Source organism: Rattus rattus, chromosome 2 (assembly GCF_011064425.1).
Source record: "Rattus rattus isolate New Zealand chromosome 2, Rrattus_CSIRO_v1, whole genome shotgun sequence".
NCBI classification, from domain to species: domain Eukaryota; kingdom Metazoa; phylum Chordata; class Mammalia; order Rodentia; family Muridae; genus Rattus; species Rattus rattus.
The window spans coordinates 142742874-142765251 of NC_046155.1; the positions used below are offsets into that span (position 1 = coordinate 142742874).

Consider the following 22378-nt stretch of genomic DNA (forward strand, 5'->3'; position numbering starts at 1 on the left):
CAGTCAGAAAATAATTGCCCTAATCTTCTAGCTAAGTTATCCTGAAGATGAGTCACACAGCTGCTAGGGTGGATACACGAAGTAGCCTAGGGAAAGAACAGTTCATCTTAGGAAGGCAGGTCCCAAGAACAAGGCCAGGGTCCCATGGACAAGAAACCCCCACTGATATAAAAGTAAACATGGAGCAAAACAGGCCTGTAACAAAAGTGATGTCATTAGAGTATGTGTTAGGTAGATGGCTATGGGGGAAAAAAGATAGGCAGGTATTTATAGAAAAAGAAAAAAATATATAAACATAACAGGTAAATAATAGACTGCATATATATATATGTTATATATAATACTATATATTACCTATATAGGGATAGATAGTAATAGGTAGACAGATAATAGTAGTTTGCATATAGGTGATAGATGATGGAAGATGATAGATTATAGATGATAGATGGATAGATAGATAGATAGATAGATAGATAGATAGATAGATAGATAGATAGATAGATAGTAGATAATAATCAATACAGATGAGAGATGCTGGTCTAGACACAGAAATACAAACACAGCATAGGCTCTTAAAACCTTCAGCAAGACAGACTGAAACAAAATGTGTAAAAGGTCACACACTATGTCCCTGAGAGAAACAGCTTATTCCTGCTGTGGTGGAAATACAAGGTTTTCCCCTGAGGAAGGTGGAGTAGTAAGAGTGAAGCTACTGCTTTCCATAACCTTCAAGGAACGCAGATCTTAAAAGCTAGACATGGTGGTAGTACCTGAGGAACCACACAACTGACAAGTAGACACAGCATCCTCAAGGTTGTCTTCGGCTCCCACTCTGCATCCCTGCAATATATGTGCTGGACACATGATTTTCACTCCCCGCTGCGTTTTCATGGGAGATATCTTGTTCCTCATTTTGAATGTGCTGCCATGGTAACAACACTCAGTGATGGATACTAACCACAGAGACAGCTAAGGCCAGTCAAGAATAAGCACCTCTCCTCCTTGAGCTAGACAAAGAGTACACCTTCAGGTCTTCCTTGGAGCTATGAGGACTGTTCCCTGCTGTGTGTAAGAAGCACTGCCCCTAACCTAAGCAAAGTTGCCAGAAAGGGACAAGGTCAAGACAGGGTCCCTGCTACTGACAAGGCCTAGCTAGACAGGCCATTCGGAGTTGGTAAATGGTCCCTTCACCCTTTTTTTCAAGCTAATTAGGTTAGGATTTGAATATCCCACAACCACAAGTCATAACTAACAGTATACCTTACATCTCTCTTCCTCCTCTTTCTCTTCCTTTTATTCCTTCCCCTCCTCCTCCTAGAACACATAAAATGACCTCAACTTCCTGCTCTCAAGACCATCTCAAACCCCACATAACATTGTCTTCATTCTAGAGGTTTTTGATTGCTTCTCTCTTTGGACCCATACCACTGACATCCTGGCATCTGGCGTTCTGCCTCCCAGTGCTACATGAAACATACAGACTACTTTTCTCTTCTTAGAGAATGCCTACATTTGAATACATCTTTAACTTCTTCACTCCTTGTTTACTTATGTTCTTTTTCAGGAAATCTAGTTTACCTGATACCACATCAACCCTGCCCATTCTCCACATTCCTGAAATATCAACCCCCTCCCCAAATACCCTCAGCTTCAGTCCTGTCTCCCTACTGCCAATCTTGAGCCTTCTCATTTTACTGCAAGCAGGAAGAAATGCTCTTTCAGAGTTAAGTCTTGCCTTATTTCTTCACTCCTGTTGAAGTGTATACCCTATCACACCTGCTTTCCTTCTGCTGCGTCCTGTGTAGCAATGTGTGCAGTCTTGCCACAAACCCACACCAAAGGCAAGAGCTCACAAAACTCATATCCTCAGACCATTTCCCAAATGAGAAACAATGACTCTATTTTCCACCAAGTACAGCTAAGGCCACATCCTCTCAACTGTGCTTGCTGCCCCACCCCACCCCCATCCCCAGGCAGCTTCCCAGATTTGCAGACCCTATCTGAATGTTTTGTCTCTGTGGTACCCACACTCTGGTCCACTTTGTTTAAGTGTGTTATCTGAATACATTAAGTATAAATGGATAAGACATTTTCTACCTGAGTGTTTATGAGATGTGGCCTGATCAATGTCTAATAGTATCCATAAATATACCTCTTTGTAAAGTTAAGGCTATCAACCAGTGTGAATATGTATGTCTAAATTCATTAATTTTAAAAAATTGTGTGTCATATAGAGAAGACGGGCCTTTTTCAGGAAATTGTCAATTAATTGTTTCTCAAGAAAAAACAGGTTAAGAGCATTTCTGTCAACCATTAGTGGCGAACTATATACCACTGTGTTTTCAAGACTTTACTAAATATGTGTTGCTTGTAGATATTATACAGTGGACCTGCCTCCCAAAGCAACCACTGGCTCCTGCTAAGGTTAGAAGTATATAAGAATACCAAAGTATTTCAAAAATACTCACCCAGCATTTTTGTAAGTACCCTGTGCTAAGGGTTGTCCAAGTAAAACAATTGTCCTCCATACCTGATAAAACCACGACCATAATATAGCACAAGTTGCTGACAACAAGATCAGCAGTACACAATGGCAGATGTCGATGGTAATGGAAATAGAGGCTTTAACACCTCCTACTAGAAGAAGAACCTGCACCTGGGTTCTACCTACCACTCTCTTCTGCCTCCCAGTTATACACTGATCTTGAGAGATGCTAGTATATATAAGATACGGAAGGTTATACGAAGGCTTGTATCTATGAAGAACTTCCCATGGGAGGTTTTCACCCATGTTAGATTGTGCTTTGGGAATGCCGTAGCTTGTTTCAGAGCCATCCATTGTGGCTTGAATGGAAATATCACCTATAGTATCAGGCATTTGAACACATGGTTTGCAGTGGTCATCATTATGGGCATTATAGGTCCAGGCTTGCTAGAAGTCTATCACTTGGGGAGGCTTTGAAAGTAAAACCTTGTGCCCCTTCCAGTTGTCTCTTTGCTGCAGGTTTGAATTTGAAGATGAGTGCTCTCAGCTTCCTATTCCTGACACTATGGCTGCTGCTTGCTGTTGTGTCCCCATGACATGACAGACTCATCCTTCTGGAACCATTAGCTCAAATAAACTCTTCCTTCCGGTTGCTTCTGGTCATGGTATCTCATCACAGCAACAGAACCATAACTAATACACTTATGGTCCTACTCACTCATGTTCATCAAAGTCACCTTATTGCCCAGGCCACAATCTAGGATGATCCTAGCCAGAACCTTCTAGATATAAAGGAAAAGAGAAAGTAAGAGCAAATGCATAATTAAATGCCCTTAATTATAAAAGCTAGTTAAATGGGGTTCTTTAAAATATCATGAAGTGATGATTCATTTTCTGAACCATTATATGACTCAGACATCTTATACTCTCAAGGGACACAAAGTCCAGCATAGTACAGCCAAAGAAGCACTAAGATTTATAATGTAACACGACTGACACATCTTGAGAAAAATGGAATTATAGAATTATGAAATTAGGTTTTATTTTTCAATTTTGTTTATATTTGTGTATTCTACCATTCATGCTCATCTTATAATCTTGACAATAGCCATCTTTACTCTGTCTACCATGAAAGTCTAGATGAGATCAAACAGCCCGAGCACCAGGTCCCAGCTCCCAGCCTACCTACTCCATTTTGACACTACCTGGCATAGTTGATGTCCTTCAGCTTGTAAGCTATACTGTTCTTGTGAATGACGCAGATCCCTACTCACTCAAAATATCTGGATACTCCTAGGAGAGATTAAAAATTTTCTCCAAAGATAATTACCTAGAAGAAACCAGTATATGTAATTAAAAATAATCATAAACATGATCAAAGAGTTTAGGGAGTTTAAAGACACAAACACTCCAAGAAGTTTGCATGAAGTCCACTGATACATAACTGTGAGAATGACAAAGACAATTGAGGATTTGGAAACAAAATTTAGTAAAGAGATATATATGAACGTTGGAGAAAAGTCAAGATTAAATGTGAATGGGATTGAAAAAAATAGCTGGATTAGAAGATGCAAAGGAAATTGTAACAGGTAGAATGGATTAAGTAGAAGATAGAATATTAAGACCTAAATATATAGTGGATTTAGGTCAAATAAGCAAGAATATGAAAGTTTTGAAAACAAAAGAAATGTGCATAAAAAGACAGATGAAGAATTCCAGGCCAACGGCGTAGAGCATATCTTCAATGGGCTTGTAGATAAAATGCTTCCTAAAATGAAGGAAAACATATCCATACAGATAAAATGAAGCACACTGGACACCAAATACACAGCACCAGAAAAGGTCTGTATGGCATAGCATAGTTAAAACACACAGTATACAGAACAAAGAGGACATTGAGAACCACAAAAGAAAAACATAAGTCATATACAAAGGAAAGCCATCTGAAGAACAATTAATTTCCTAATGAAAACTTTAAAAGTAGGAAGACCCTAGAATAGATTCTAAAGGGTCATGGGTGTCAACCTATACTACTATACTACTGTACCTAGTCAAAAAAAAATCCTACCTGACATAAATTGAAGAAGAAAGAATTGTCAATAGTACAAACTTGATAACAGAAAAGACCACCAAACTGCCAAACCTATATAGACTACTAGAAGTAATACTTTTAACTGAATAGAAGAATTATCATAGGCAAGACTATAGAGAGAAAAAAAACAAAGCTATAATTACTTAAGCACAAAATAGGACTAAGATCACAAACAGAAAAAAATGACAGAAATCATTTCAATAATAACTTCAATATTAATTGCCTCAAGTTTCCATTTAAAAGACACAGATAAGTTAGATGGATTAAAAAAACAAAAATCCATTTTTTTCTGTTGTCTACAAGAAAATTATCTTAACCTCAAAGTTCAGCACCACCTTAAAATGAAGGCTTCAGGAAAAATATTCAAACAAATGAGAACAGAAAACAAGTACATATTGATAACTTAATAACTGACAAAATAGACTTCAAAATAAAATTAATCAAAAGAGAAAATGAAGATAAGATAAAATTAATTGCTAGACCATTAAAATAAAGAAAAGAATTAACGAAGAAGAAATTACAATTCTTAACATATATGCATGACACTCTGGAGCATACAATTTCATTAGACTTAAAGATGCAGAGTAACTCCAATTCAATAATAGTGGTGGATTTCAATATCCCACTTTCTGCAATAGACAAGTCAGTTAAGCAAAAGTTAAACAAAGAAACAAAATGTTGGAACTGATAGCATCAAACACTAGATGGACCTTACAGATATATAACAGAATATTCTACTCAACACCAAACAACATATACCCCACTCAGAAACCTATATAAGCACGTCTAAAATAGACCACGAAATGGGGCACAAATTTTACCAAAGTCAAAAAACTTGAATTCCATGTATCCTATCTGAAAACAATGGGTGAAGCTTAAATTTGATAGCAAACTCATAACCAATAATTAAACAAACTCATAGAAATTAAACAAAACATCACTAAACAATAGATGAGCTAAAGAAGAAAACAAGAAAGAAAACTTTAAATTTCTAGAGTTAAATAATAATCAAACATGCACAACAAATCCCTCTTGGCAACTACACAAAAAAAAAAAAAAAAAAAGAAAATCAGAAAGAACACGAATAGCTTAATGATGCAAATCAAAGCCAAGCCCAGTGGACTAGAAGAAATAATAAACATCAGAACAGGAAGGTTAACAAGGTCATCATATACTTAGCCTAGTTAACAAGAGAAGACTAAGAGAAGGAAGAGGAGAAAAGAAGAGAAGAAGAAGAGGAAGAGGAGAAAGAGGAAGGGAAGGAGGGAGGGAGGAAAGATGGGACCAAAATAACAGACTTAGAAGTAAGCAATGAAATACTGTAACAGGTGCCAAAGACACTCAGAGCACTATCAGGAAATGTTGTAAAACTCTGTACTCTACTAAGTGAGAACTTAGAAATAGATTTAATTCTGGATTCACACAAATTACCAAAATTAAGTTGAGAATAGATTAACAACTTAAACAGACTTGCAACAAAGGAAAAAAATCAAAGATTGAAACAGTAATAGAAAGCCTTTTGATGAAAATAAAAAGTCCAGATCCAAATGGATGCACACCAGAATTCGACCAGAATTTCAAGGAAGAACTCCAACCAGGTCTGGAAAGGTGGCTCAGTAGTTAAAAGCACTAGCACTTGCTACTATTGCAGAGGACCAGGACCGGGGTTTGGTACCTAGCACCCACAGGGAGACTCAAAAGCATCTGCCATTTTGGTGCAAGCTACCCGGGATACCCTCTGCTGATCTCTATAGGCACCAAGTACCCATGCAGTACATAGACATACCCTCAGGTAAAACACCCATATTACATGGAAAATTTAATTTTTTAAATAAATAGATTTTTAAAACAGCTACAACAATACTTCTAAAATTATTCAAAAAGAAAAGAAACATAAAGAATGCTTCCAAACTCCTCTATGAAAGAACATTACTGTAATGCTAAACCCTGATAAAGAAGCAAACAAAGAAAAAACCCTTCAAGCTAATATTGCTAATGAACATAGATACAAAAGCCATCATAAAATACTTGCAAGCCAAATAGAGGCATATATCTAAAACATTATTCACCACAATTTAATTAAATGGTCTAATATAAATAAGCAACAAATATAATTAATCGTGTAAATAGGCTTAAAGACCTCAATAAAATACTTCCGGCAGAAATTTCCTAAGGTAGGCAGGCTTCCATAGTCTGTGTTCCCTCAACATTCCTACCTTTCGAGCTGCCACAGAATAGCTCATTAAATTCTGAACTCTAAACAACTTTTCAGCCGAAAGCTTCAAAACCCACAGTTCTCACCAAACACAACACAGTCAGTCCTATCACAGTAATAACCCAGTCTCCAGTACCAATTTCTATCTCAATTAGGTTTCTGTTGCTGTGATAATGTCATGACTAGAATCAACTTGAGGGGAAAAAAAGTTTATTTAGCTTACAGTTCTGTATCACACAGTCTATCCTTGAAGGAAGTCCAAGCAGGAACTCAAGGAAGATTCTGGATGCAAGAACTGGCACAAGGACCGCAAAGGAATACTACTAACCAGGTCACTCTCCATAGTTTGACGAGCTTGGCTTCTTATAACGCCCAATCCTATCTTTCCATACCAATAAGCAACCAAGAAAATGCCCCACAGACATGCCCATAGGCCAGTCTGATGGAAGCAGTTCCCAAAATGAAGTTCTCTTCCTTCCCTAATGATGCTAGTTTGTGTCAAGTAGGTGAAGCATAGCCAGTAAGAGTTATTCCGTGTGTATGGGTGTTTTACCTGAGGGTATGTATATGTACTACATGGGTGCTTGGCACCTATAGAGATCAGCAGAAGGTATCCCGGGCATCTTGCATAACAGAGTTCTCACAAGAAGACATAAAAAGGCTAAGAAAAATCTTGAAAAGTATTGAATATCCCTAGTAAAGGGGAAGTGGGAATTAAAACCATTCTGGTTTTTTTTTCATCTCATCCTAGTTAGAATGGCCAAGATCAAGAAAGCAATTAACAAATGTTGGTGAGGATGTTAGCAAACTGAAAGAACCACTATAGAAATCAGTGCAGAAAATTCTCCAAAGGCTGAAAGTAGATCTGCTATATATGCCCAGCTATATGCCACTCCTTAACAGATATATGATCAGTCGTGTCCATCGCTGCTTTATTCACAAGAGCTAAGATATGGAGAGAACCGAAACGTCCTTCGACTGATGAAAGTTTAATGAAATTATGGTACAGCTACACAATGGAATGCTAGTCAACTGTAAAGAGAAATAAATGAATAAAACTGGAATGTATTATACTGAGCGAGATCACCCAGACTCAGAACAACATACGCCACACGCTTACTTCTTATTTGTGGATCCTAACTCTGATGAAGGGGAAACAGGAAAAATGGGGGGTGGGTAGTTACTTTTACTAGAGAGGGAGGGTAATAGAGAAAGAGAGGAAAGAAAATACTTAACACTAAATATATTGAAAAGGGCATAGGAAAACACATTTTATGTTTACTTAGAAATATATTAGATGAGAGAAAAATAGGTAGTAGATAGAAGATATATACATAGATAATATAGATAGCTGATTTATAGGTAACAGATACATGATAGGAGATAGATAGATAGATAGATAGATAGATAGATAGATAGATAGATAGATAGATAGATAGATAGATAGATAGATAGGGATGGATAATAGATGATAGATACATACATATATACATGCATTCATACATACATAACAGTTACATATATAGAGGTAGGTAGATAGTTTAAACAGTTCACTCCTGTGAGGTGATGATGTTCCCCTCAATCACTACAGACTATCTGACAGAAACACTACTGCAAGGCATGGGAAACTTCCTTTAGCAATAATACTGTAAGAGACTCCCAAACAATAAAAGTTTTTGGCTGTCCCCAAGAACTTGAAGGCAATACCCTGTTGCTGACTACACATTTTGGAATCATGACTTGGAGGAATTGAACTAACCCAAATTAGAGGCCTCCTCCCTGTGGAATAGCTCTCATAGTGTCAGAAGGTATGATAGAAGCTGCTAAGGGGTAAAATCAAACGATAGTCCTCCCCAGCTGTACAGGTTACTATGCTGGTTAATTTTTGTCAAGTTGACATAAGTGAGTGTCATCTTGAAAGAGGGAACCTCAATTAAGAAAATGCCACTGTCACATTAACCCCTAGACAACTCTATGCAGTATTTTCTTGATTAATGTTTGATGTGAGTGGGTCCAGCCCACAGTGTGCTGTGACACCCTTGGGCATATGGTCCTTGGTTGTATAAGAAAGCAGGCTGAGAAAATCATGAAAAGCAAGCCAATAAGCGCCATTCCATGCATGCATTCCACTTTTGTTCCTGCCTCCAGGTGTGTTTCTTGCCTTGAGTTTCTTTGGTTCATGAAGGACTACAGGATGTAAGCTGAAATAGCCTCCTTGTTCCCCATGTTGCTTTGGGTCATGGTGTTTATCACAGCAATAGAAACCTAACTAAGATATAAACTACCTATATCTTGGCAGTGGTCTTCCAAGATGGCTCCAACAGTATAATAATAGAACCTTTATCTTGGGAGTAACCAACTGCTGTCTGATTAGATGCAAAGAATGAACAATAAGAGGGACTTCATGCTGGGTACTCTAAACCTAGACAATTACCAATGGCTGTACAGGTCACAGACACTAGAAGAGAACCTACTACGGCCAGTTTTATATACCAGTAAAATGTCTAACCAGTGTGTGTGTGAGAGAGAGAGAGAAAGAAAGAAGTGAGAGAAAGAAAGGAGAGAGAGAGAGAGAGAGAGAGAGAGAGACTACTTAAGCATATATGTAGAACACTAAACAGATTTTTAAAAAAATCTGAATCAGTCCAGACGAGTTCCCAAACCTGGAACAATCCATAGTTTTTGAAGTACAACTTGTCAGCTAGCCTAGTTTAAATGCTTGAAAGTTCTCTCAGGTTGCAGGTTGACCTGTTCTATTCATCTGTTTTCTCTTTGTTCTTTTAGTTTAAAGACCCCACAATAATTTAATGCGAGACAGTCTCCTTATGATTGGCAAATTCTTATTTTTCTTTCATCTTAATTTTATATAAGCTATATGTATTATCAAAGGTTGTTTTAAGCAAATGAACTTTGTTATTATGTTTTTGGTTTGGGGGGCAATGCCCTGTAGACCACATACAGGAGGAAGCCTGTAATCTGACCTGTTGCCAACCTAATGTTTCTGGGTTTGCTTAGGGGCAGGTGTGCCAAGAGACCCCTGGGGCTATCTAACTTTTTTGTACTTTTCACAATCTCCATGGCAAGGAAGACTCCTGAGTAAGGCCATGTAAGGTTACTTCTTTGGGAGCCGAGATAATTTTCTGAGGAAAAGGCATGAATGAATCATAATGTAAAAAGCCACCCACAAATGAAACACATAGAGATCAGAAACCCAAAATAAAAGACAACTGCACTCGCCCAGCTTTGCTAAACTGTGTCAGACAGCTGTGCTGGCTTCGTGGCACTCACCAGGTTTTCACTAGTCATGGCTGTGCCATCTCCCCTTTCGTATTTGTTAACTTGAAGGCTTGTGGCATGCATGGCATTTCTTAATCCTGTGGAAGTTGACTGAAAGGACAAGAATTAAAATGAGAACGACTTCCAGAAGTATTCCCAAGTTAATAATGAAAGACAGAAAGCCTTGTCCTGAGACAAAGGATTTCAAAGACTTGCAAGGATTTATTCGCAACATTTGAGACTCAAGTAGATTTTAATTGGGTTGGTCTCAAAGCTGAAATTTGTCAATATAAAAGCTGCATATTTATTGCCAGATCAGGACTACTCCACAAGCCATTGGAGATGAGATTTAACGTGTTCCCATGCCACCTCAGATGAATTGTACTGAAGTGGGTGACACATATCTATTTGAATGACGAATGACAGGGAAAAGTCAATCTAACCTTAATATTTTGAATTTGATAACCTATAAACAAGATTTCTCCTTTTAATGCATTTATTTTACCCTCTAAATTATTGTTTATATTTTCTTATGTAGTAAGTACTAAGGAGACATTCTTAGAAAACTGGTTAACATGTTCTGCAGGATGTATTTACTGAGCCAAGACAGTACAGAGACTATGACAGATTCTAAGATTGCAATTAAAGCAGTAATTTCGACTATGAAAGCAGCAACAAATCTTTTAGGACTAGTAAGAGTGTTCATATCTAAAACAGGAGTTCCTGGGTCATCAAAGCAAGTCTGGCCCAGATTCACAGGTAATAAAACATAAAAAGGTCTATTTACTATAACAAAAATTTTCTCATCATGCGAGGAGCTAATACAATTAGATGAGTCTTATAGTGAAAACAGATTTGAATTTAGTGATAAAAGGGTTTTTTTTCCTATCAATACAGAAAAGTCAGAAGAGACAAAGAAACTCGAAACAATAGATTTGGCAACCGATCAGATTATAGGCTTCCTCCTATGTAGTCTATAGGACATTTCCCCAGAAAATAAATATACATAAGAATTTATATGCATGTATGTATATGTGTGTATGTATGTATATATGTATTTTATTATCCCTCATCAAAGAAGCTTCTTTTGCAGCAAATTGAGGCTGTTTCAAAGAACCACATCTGGTGAAAATGTGGAGAATAAGATGCCTATCCCCAGTGATTCATCTGAAAATAAATCTCTACATCTTAATACTTAGGGGAAATCATGGAAGAGGAGACAGAAATACTGGAAAAGCTGGAGAACCTCCAGGATGCTTGGTGCTAGGTAGTGTCTTGTAGACATGTTAAAGAAGTCATGTCTAACAATATGGTTGCCTAAACAAGACCTTCGTAATGACAACAATTAACACACTAATGACGATGGGGAAAATTCCCCAAAACCTCACCTCTAGATGAAGAGCTATAGGCAATCAATGATTACTGGGAAAGGGGTAACATGTTTCTCCAGGAACTAGCCCCCTGCTAGAGTTAAGTGATCAGCCCTAAACACAAACACATATAAGTAACATGAAATGAACTCCATAAACTGTGTGTGGGAGGGGTGTGTGTGTGTGTGTGTGTGTGTGTGTGTGTGTGTGTGTGTGTGTGTGTGTGTTGTACAATAAGAAGAAGAGCTCATGAATTTGAGAAGGTGATGAATTTGAGAGAGATCTGTGGGAAATGATGGAGGGACTGGGATGGGGAAAAGACAGGGAAAGAAATGTTTAAAACACTACTTCAAAATTAATAATAAAATAAAATATTTCTACTTTTGCATGGAAAGCCCAAGATATGGTTACAGAAAAAGGCCTAGGAGTCTCTAGCATATCACCCCTAGAGTCTCTGCAGCCATAGATGAGGAATAACAAAATAAGGAATAAGCAAGTTTTTATAACTGCTTCAAGCCCACTGGCTTAAGCAGACCCCAGTAGTTCTGAGAACAGAAACACACTGACTCTTTCACACAGGATAACAATAGGACAGTAAAAGTGATATAATTGTCATAGAAGCAGGGGGAGGGTATATGGGGGGGATAACATTTGAAAAATAAGTGATGTAATTGGAGTGACACGGGAAGTCCAGACACCAGAACTGTCTGTAGAGGAAACCTGAGAAGGAATGCCGGGCCCCAGTGAAGGCAATGGCGGAGAAGCCGAGGACCTAAATCTGCTCAACGCCGTCATTACCAGGATCCTCAAGGAGGCTTTCCCGGATATCATCATCTTCAAGGAGGACCAAAGCGCCATCTCCCTCGCCACCGGTGTCTTCGTTTTGTATGCCATATCCTGTGCCAGTAACTTTGCTATGAAAGGAAAGCACACGACTCTCGATGCCAGCGATGTGCTGTCAGCCATGGAAGAGAGTTCCAGCGGTTCCTAACACCACTGAAAGAAGCTCTGGAAGCGTGCGGCCAGGAGCAGAAAGGCAAGAAGGAAGCTTTGGAGCAAAGGAGATGGACGAATACAACAACAGATTCTGAAGAGCAGGACAAAAGCAGAGAGGAGAAGGAGGAAGATGAAGAAAGACGGGACGAGGAAGAATAGCACGAAGATGAGGAGGAGGTAGACAACTGAAAGGAGAGGGTGGGCAGACTGAGGCATGGTGGAAGGGACGCTGAGATCTTGAGATGTGTTTATGTGAAGTCTCTTCCTGCAAGGCAGAGCCATCTTCAGTACCAGTGCCTGAGATCAAAATAAAAACTGACCAGAAAGACCAAACCCAGCTCTTCCCAGACTCAGGGCATCTGAGTTACAGAAACCTGCTTTGCTCCATCAGTCTGCAGGTTATGACTTTTTAGTATAAGGGCTTCTGAATGACTACATAGTTTGGTATTGCTTGTTTACTTAAATGTATAGCTAGCTAGGTTTTGATCCCATTTCCCTGCCCCTCCAGAAAAGTAATAACATTCGTGCTGCCTGCTGTGTTCCAAGTCACTGAGGCACTACAGGCTCAGGGGAGAAAAATGGGGCTTTGATCATGGTCACCCTGTTGCACAGTAAATAACAATGGGTATTAGCTCTCAGAATGGTTGTTCTTGAGGAAATGACTAAAAAGCTGTGAGAGAAAACGGAAACCTCTTCACTTGGTGATAGCGTTACTTACTTGGTTTCTGGCTTTCTAGACTCACTTAGCTTTGTAATCCTTTATTTCCTGAGATGCTCAGTCGTCTGGGGTGGCTGCACTCCTATCTCATACACTCTGAAATTCTGAGTGTGGATCAGAATCTGTCAAAAACGGGTGCCAATTCTTAAAGGCAGTTGGCTTAACCTTGGAGGTTACTTAGTGCCTACCACTGTAGGACCTAGTGCCACCTCCTGGAGGGTATAAACTCCCAGGTTTTCTCTTCCCTAATCCATCTCCCGGACTGTGGCTGCTCCTTTTCATTCCCTGAACTCATGACAAGTTCCAGAGACTTTATCTCCTCCAGGTACAGCCTTTCTGTCCCCATCTCTCCCGCCTCCCTTCCCAGCCCCACTTTCTCTTCCTCTTACTCATTTCATCTTCTAGCCTAGGGACTCTGATAACCTGTGTCATATCCCAAAGTGCAAGGTCCTCAGATTCCTTCGTCCTAATCACCTATCTTTTACAGAGACTTGAGAAACACCTCTGAACCTTAAGGTAAGGGAAATGGTGCTCAGGAATGTGTCTGTTGGCCTTTCCTTTTCCCCATTTAGTGCTCCAAGCACTTTTTCCGTCTTCATTGTGTACTTGAAGCTGATGTAATATAGTTGGACAATCAAGGGAATACAGGGAAAAGTTTGTTGAAAGTGACTGGAGATTGTTGAGAAGATTTTAATGTTTTCTACAGATAAAGAACATTCTTGTTTTTTTTTTAAGTGATATAATTGTCTTTTAACTACTACATTCTGGAACAAGTTCACATGCAAACACAATAACTGAACTATAGATGATACAACAAAGATCCTTCTCTCAGCTCTGATACCTTGGGCTCTATTCTCAGGCTATGGCACCCGGGACCTTTGGTTGGCTTCTTCTTTTAAATTTTACTGTTATTTTATGGGCATAAGAATTTTTTTGCATGCAGATAGATGACTGATAGATAGACAGATAGATGATAGAAAGATAGATAGATAGATAGGTAGGTAGATAGATAGATGATAGACATGTTTAGATGATTATATATAATATTATATATATACATACATACATACATACACACACACACACACACACACATATATATATGGAGAAAGAGGGAGAGAGAAAGTGCTAGCCCATGTAAGCAAGAAGAATATGTTGTAGCCCATCACAGTTCTAGCCTGCCATTTGGTTGCTGGGACATCAGTAAGTGCTCTAATGACTGGGCCACTTTTCTAGTTCCCACTCTGTCATAGCAACTGCCCAGTCAGCATAAGATACTTCACCCTCCAGTACCTCAACCGCAGTTTGCTGGTGCTGATCTTTCAACTTGAGCTTTGTTATCCATGCATCAGCCCTAGGAGATCTCAATGGTTCTTCCCCAACCCTGAGGTGGTGGATTGTAACTTCCTGGACCAAACATAAGCAATTGAGGCATAGTTCCCACAAACCAATTAATTATACTCCAATTACTTTTACTCCTTTAAAATATGGAACACACTGAATAAACTGGGCCACCTCTCCTGCATTCTCCCATGGCTATTCAGAATTTTGAAGCTACCTCTATCTATCTAGGCTGATTTTGCCTATTTCCCAGGTAGCTCCCCAGTGCTCTCCAGCTGCCCAGCATCTGACCCATTAACTATAATCATTATCAGGATGGTTGACCAGTAGCACTTTATGTTTAATATATCAACTTACCCAAGTCGGATCATCCCTAAACTGAAATCTTAGCACAAATCAACTGGAGAGGTCTCCTGTTAAGAACAGGGATATAAGGGATAGGGTACTTTAAGAAGACCTGTTGCTCCTTAGAACCAGCTAAGTGACACAGTAGTTAGAAGTTCTTGTCCTACAAGTCTGATGAACTGAATCTTCCACAAGCTCAATGGCACACGTGTACGTGTACACATACATACACACTCAATACTGATAACGGTGGTAGTGGTAATGGTGACAGTGTGATGATGATGATGATGATGATGATGATGATGATGATGATGACGACGAGACGACAACGACGACGACGACAATGACGACGACGATAACAACGACGATGACGATGATGATGATGATAAATGAAATTTAAAAACAAAAACTATCAGTTGCTCCAAGAAAACAGATGTCTACTTTTCTAGCAGGAGAAGAGCTACATGGAAAAATGGCCTTCCTCTCTCTTCCTTTCTTTTCTCCTTTGTTTGAATAGCAAAATATGTAGATGAGACCAAGTTTGAAACTCACATTCAAAAACTATGGCTCTTCTATGTATGATTTCATCCCTCAGGAGGATGGAAGAACTCTGTCTCTGCTGCCTTAAGGGTGTGCATAGCAGCCCAAAGCTTAACCTTTAGAAAAAGACCCTGTAATATATTAGCATCTACTGTGACCTTTGAGAATATATACATGTCTAGCCAGAGGTCCCTGAAGCAGTGGCTAGGCAGGTTTTATAAATCTACAAAGAATTTTACTCTGACAGTGTTGGTCGATGGCCACAATAAGTAAAGCCAGGTCATCTTTAAATCAGCTTCAAGAATAGTGTTTTCTAAACACTCTATTCTCTGGATATATTTTCACTTTTGGCTTTGTGTTATCAGCTTGTTCGTGTTTTACAGCCTCATAAAAGTTAGTTATGCTCCAATAAATTTCAAAAGAAAACAAAATGTAGTCTTTACAGAAACTTGGTCCCATGAAAAATTAATTTAGTATGTCTCCACATTTAAAGACATAGCAACAAGTCTACATCATCCATTGATAAAACAACCTTTTATAGATGTGTGTATACTGTGAGTAGTCGTTCCCTGTGGGAGTATGCACAGGAGACTTCATTTCTGCCCAGAGAAAGAAGACAATATCAAAATAATCTCTAGTCATAAAATAATTCTCCTCAATGGAAAAAAAGGGGGTACTCTTTCTACGAAATAAAACAAAGATACTCTTGGTGGTGGTGGTGGTGGCGGTGGAGGGGAGGTGCATGGGCGTAGCAGAAGAATAGAGGTACAAAACAGGATTAATGATATTCTTGTCTTCAAAAGAGGGAGGAGCTCTGGAAGACATGATGAAAGCAGCCACAATAGCTCATGAAAGACATGAAAAGACTTACTAAACCAAACAGACTTCATGCTGGACAGAAAAGACCATGAACAATCATCAGTTCTCATCAGGATCATCTCTCCTCCCATACTCCTGCCCCAAGCCTGTGCAAACAACTATCAGGGCTAAAAACAAAAACCAACCAAACAGCAACAACAAAACAAAGACTTACTAAAAGAGCAAAGAAGCAATAAATGAATAAAATTGAAGAAATAACAGCCAGTATGAGGAAGGCCAGCCCTAATGAAGAAATGCAGCAAATAGCACAGGATGCAGAGAGTGGTGCCTTTCACAAGTCTCCACATGACCGTCTGGGCAGTATCCTTGCTGGGGAAGGAGACAGAAAAGAGCAAGACAGGCTCATGCATCTGCTCAGGGCTGGGAGAAGAAGGTAAAAGCAATGAGGGGAGAAAATGGAGAACACTGTAAGACAAAAGAAACAAAGCATTCATGGATTACTCACAACGCTATAAAGAAATAAATCTCAGAAGACAGACACTGAAGTTTGCATCAAAGTCTAAAGACTTCAATTAAACTACAAATAGAAGTCTATGAAGTACAGGAATCCAAACTGAAAAGGATTGCAAAAAATGCATACACAAAGCACCCTACAGATGTTTCCAAAAAGCCAAATGTAAACTGAGAAAAAATACTGGACTGAAACACTCTGCAGGAATGACATATTCTCAGACACAACAGGGGGATTTGATAAATTAACTTGAATCAAACCTTAAACACTAAGAACAGACGGAGCCAAAATTCTAAGTGAGAATCTGAAGACCTAATTATGCTATAAATGAAGATTAAATGCTAAGATGCTACAGAAAGAGTAAAGTCAAGGGGAAAGATAATAAAGGACACTGAAATAACGGAGAAAACATTCCCATATTTTTTTGAAAATTAAGTTAAATGTGAAACAGTAAGACATCACATAAAGAGAGCCAAGAAGCAAGGAACATAACAAATATTTAAAGCTGTGATCCTAGAGAACTCTGTGAAATTAAAGTCTTGCATGTTATAAAGCCCATGGAACACCAGAGGACATTCTGATAAAACTGAGACTTCAAAGGTAAGTGTTTAAAGTCCCCAAGCCTGCAGCAAAATAAGTCAGCATCTTTCAGATACGACAGAAAGCATTTCCAAGCAGACATCCCAGAAATGTGTTGCCAGTGTCCATTGTCAACTGGACAGTATCTAGAATCACCTGGACAAGTGTCTGGGCACAATTGTGAGGGGAAGAAAAGATCTAGAATCTACATTCTAGGTAAAAAACCAGCTAGCCTGTGGGCATGCCTGTGGTGAATTATCTTAATCAGATTGATTGAAATAGGAAGTCCACCCTCTATGAAGAGAATCATTTCTAGGCCTGGGATCTAGAACTATTCAAAAAAAAAAGAGAGAAAGAGATGGGATGCCTATATCACACACACACACACACTCACACACACACACACACATACACACATACACACACACACACACACATACACACATACACACACATACACACATACATACACACACACACACACACACACACAGTGCTCAAGGAAAATCGTGAAAGGGGGAATAGAAATCTTATAAGAGCATAGGACAGAAAGACACAAAGCAAAAAGACATCTTGAACATGACATGGCCTCTGCACTTCATGAAGTCACTGCAACTGGGTTACCTGGGTGGTGAGGCTCGTCACCATTTCTTCAAAGATGGGTATGGGAAATGTGCCGAGGAAAGGATGTCCTTTCCTTTGGTGATATCATTACTGATCAATTAAACCCCAGTAAATACCTTCCACCCAAGCTCAGGCAAGATATTCTAATTCAAGTCAGTTAGTCATACACAAAACGAATACAGGAAAGTAGTAGACGGTCATGTTGGAAAGTAGGGTTTTAGTAGGTGAGGGGAAGGGAGAAGGAGAATGAGCATGAAAACAAGGAAAATTTGTCATGGAAATATATGAATCTGTCACACAGAAAAGGAAAAGAAGAAAGAAAGGGAGCAGTGCTCATCCTTCTCTGCTCCCTAATTACCACACACTATCTAGCTGTCTCAAGCTCTCACTGACAAGAATCCCCAACACACACACACACACACACACACACACACACACACACACACACACACACACATACACACACACACATACACGACTGTGTCCTTGAGTTGTGAGCTGAAATAAATTCTTTCTCCCTTATGACCCTTTTTTCAGGGAATTTTATCGCAGCAACTGGAAAAGAAACTAAGGAGAAAGGCGATGATAATGCAGATCTTCAGAGACACAGACGAGAAGTCAACCCTGTGATCTGGTATGGGTTCCACAGGAACTCAAAGAATATCTGTATAGGAGCCATTCAACATTAACCTCATCCATTGCACTAAAAAGATGGCTTGCCAGTTAAAAGCACCAGATGCTCTTCCAGAGGACCTGGGATCAATTCCCAGCACCCATACAGAGCTTCATAAATGTCTGTAACTTCAGTTCCAGGGGATCAAATGCCCTCTTCAGTCCTCCTTGGACATCAGGCATTTGTATGGTATACAAACATACATACAGGTGAAAATGCCCATATACATAAAATAAATAAATACTGTGACTTTAAAAAAAATGTATAAACTTCATCCATCAAGATACTAGGCAAGCTTCTGAAAAATGAGCTAGTGATGAACATACATGAGGATTAACTGCAGATCTCAGACAAACAAATCGGATCAAGGAAAAGGAATAAGTACATGTTCTCTGTCTAGAAAGCAGAAATTAATCAAGTAGCAAGTATATGGAGAAAGACCTACAAAGAAAATAAACTTACCAGTGGTCGTATAGGTGATAACTAGAAGCCAAAGGACATCTAAGATCTTTGCAAAATTTAAAATATGAATGAAAACTAAAAAGTAGTCAAAGGATGGAGATAGCTCCATGGTTAAATCACTTGTAGCTCCTACAGAGGACCTGGCTTTGGTTCCCAGCACCCACATAGTGGTTCACAACAATCCATCACTCAAGTTCCAGAAAACGTAACACTCTCTTCTGGCCTCTTTGGGTACTAGGCACACAAGTTATGATGGCTATTCTTGGTTGTCAACTTGACTATGTACAGAATGAACTACAATCCAGAAATGGAGCCCCGCCTGTAAGAGAGTTTCTGCTTGGTTTGAACTGGTGAATCCACCTCTAGTCTAGACCTTTGAGGTAGGAAGACACAAACCTTTGATCCAGATCATATGGCAGGAAGACATACCTTTAATATGGGCCATACCTTTTGCTGGAAGTCTATATAAGGACATAGCAGATGGAAATTTTGTTCTTTGCCTGCTTGCCCTCGCCTTGTTAGAACATCCATTCCTTCACTGGCATTGTAACCTACTTCTCTGGGATTCCAGCATATACAGAAGACCAACTGAGACGTCCAGTCTTGTGGACTGAGCAACTACTGGATTCCTGGATTTTCTGTTCACAGCTAACCATTATCGGATTAGTTGGGCTGCAGCCTGTAAGTCATTCCAATAAATCCCCTTTATATAGAGAGAGAAAAAGATTCATTTCATAAGTTCTGTGACTCTAGAGAACCCTGACTAATACACAAATGATGCACATGCATATATACAGCAAATCAGTCATATATATTAAATAAATAAATAAATAAATAAATAAATAAATAAATAAATGTACTCAAAGTAATATATCCAAAGTTCTTCCTTCATATTATCAAACTGTAATTTAAGTATTTAAAAATAAAATAAAATACTTGAAAGCCTATTACTAGAAGATATAGCCTACTGAGTTTTAGGGGTTTTCCCTCTTTTGTATTATTGTGGTTTGAGCCTAGGGCTTTCACGAATGCTAGACAAGAGTTCTACTTATGAGTATACTCCCACTTCTAGCTTTTTATTTTCAAACAGGATCTCATCAAGTTGCTACGTAGTAGTGGCTCTGGACCATGGGGGCATTCAATTTCCATGCAAGAGATCAAATGTGATTCATGAGGAGCTAATGAAGGTCAACAGGATCCTGGAGGTCATCACAGCTTTAAACTGTGGCTTACCATACTCACACCATCCACTGATGCTGAACTACAGGCACTCCACATGTCCTGAGAGGCTTGCGCTTGTCCTACCTTTCCAAGAGACCAAGTCAATGCCTCAAAATCATCGTGAAGTTTACCTACCTAGTGAAAGTAGAAAGGAAGTAGAGAGGCCGTCCAGTCCTATACCTGGATGACCAAAGAGGTGACAGCCTATAGCTCTTCAGAAATTAATAGCTCAGCCTAAATGAGGGAGAGTTGGTTTGTCCAGTCTAGGTCTCTATTCATGGCTGTCCACGGCAGTGCTCATCTCTTACTCCTTTCTTGGCTGTATAGTGGACCTGAATTCTCCCTAATAACACAAAGATAAGACACTAGTAGCGTGAAACAAGCCAGCCTGCTGAGACCACTGCTGTGATTACTATTAAAACAATTCTTCACATTCAGGATTACTCTTTTCATTATCAGCACAGGCAGATGTGAGTCTGAACAGGAATAAACTGGTCAAGCACAAAATTTGCACCTTGTTCCCTAGCAGCAAGATCAGCAATGTGCCCAGAGTCCAGTGGGAAAACGAACAGTTGGAACCAATGCTGTCTTGAGCAGCAGTTCACTGCCTTTTCCCCACGTCTCAGGCTCCCAGAAATGTCCATCAAATTAATGCCTCAGCAAAATTTACAATACCCCTGGTTTCTCTTGAGCTGGGAGACTGTCTAATAATTCTCACTAAATTTATCATTTGTTTTCATGGGGACAACTTACTATTTTTGACTATGCCCCTCAAATTCACTGTGATGAAATTCATATATTAAGTGTTCAGAGGCAATATCATTGGGAGGTGACTGAGTCACGTGGTGTCTGCTCTCATAAATGGAGTGATCTCATGAATTAATAATCTAATGGGCTGTTGATGGAATGGCTTTGTTATACAAAATAAATGCTCTCTGGCATCCTTGCTCTATCTCGTCTTGGGAGGCCATTTTCCATGTTGTTATGTAGCCAGCAGGCTTTGCACCAGATGCCAAACAGATGCAAGGGCAAAAGTCTTAGATGTTCAGCCTCCAGAATTCAGAGTTAAACAAGCCATTAATCTTTGCAAATTACCTAGACTTAAGTATTTGTTATATTATGAAATTGTGATAGAAAATGGAGTGTGGTGGTTGGTCTTGATTGCTAGAATGACCTAGGAAATACACCAGTAGGTGTGTCTGTAAGTACATTTCAGAAGAGGATAAACTGAAGAGGAAAAATTGTTCTCAAAAAAGGCAAAACCTTCCAAACCCGGGCCAATATACATGGTCAGGAGGAAAAGCAGTATCCATGCACCTCCTTCATGTACTTTTGAGCAGGTGTGTCTGTCACTGATGCTGTGATCTTTTGCTGACACCAGACTCTCATCTTCTCAGTCTTCTAAGGTAGATTAAACACTAGTGACTCTCCAGGGAACTTGCAAGCTTTCAGTATTAGACTAGGATGGATGGATTACTCTGCTTCATGAGCTGAGTCTCTAGTGTGTACTTTTACTCTCCAGTGTGCAGGTGGACATTGTTGAATAATCAATGCCTATTGTGTAAGCCAATCTAATAAATTCTGTATATGGTTTGTTGTTTAGGGTGACTTGTTTGGAAGAGAACATGCAAGAGTTTGGAGCTGTGGTCTGAAGATATTCCAGAATGCTATAAGAAAATTTTAGTGGATCATTCTGTTGAGAATGCACAAGAATGCTGATTGCAATACAGATATTAATAACAGTGTTCATGAGTTTTCAGAGTACCAACCAAAAAGTACACACGGGTTGAGGAAGAAGAGTGGATCCATGGCTCCAACTACATATGTAGTAGAAAATTGCCTTATCTGACATCAATGGGAAGGGAGGCCCTTGGTCCTGCAAAGGCTTGATGCCCCAGCATAAGGGAATGGTAGAAGGGTGAGGCAGGAGTGGGTGGAGAGGCAAAGAGGAGGGAAAGAGGAGGGGGAATAGGATGAAGGGTTTGTGGAGGAGAAACTGGGAAGGGAGACAACATTTGAAAAATAAATCAAATAACCCAAAAAATAAAAAGAATGTTTTGTAGGGATGGACGAATGGCTAGGAGTACTCAGTTCTAAACCCTCACAATTGC

The 22378-nt window shown here is 39.2% G+C and overlaps 1 protein-coding gene and 1 pseudogene across 2 annotated transcripts in view; one reads left to right on the forward strand and one right to left on the reverse strand.

Moving 5' to 3' along the window:
- Oca2 (OCA2 melanosomal transmembrane protein) overlaps positions 1 to 22378 on the reverse strand; it is a 292950-nt gene that overhangs the window by 74774 nt on the left and 195798 nt on the right. The window lies entirely within an intron of this gene.
- LOC116894750 lies at positions 12169 to 12623 on the forward strand (annotated as a pseudogene).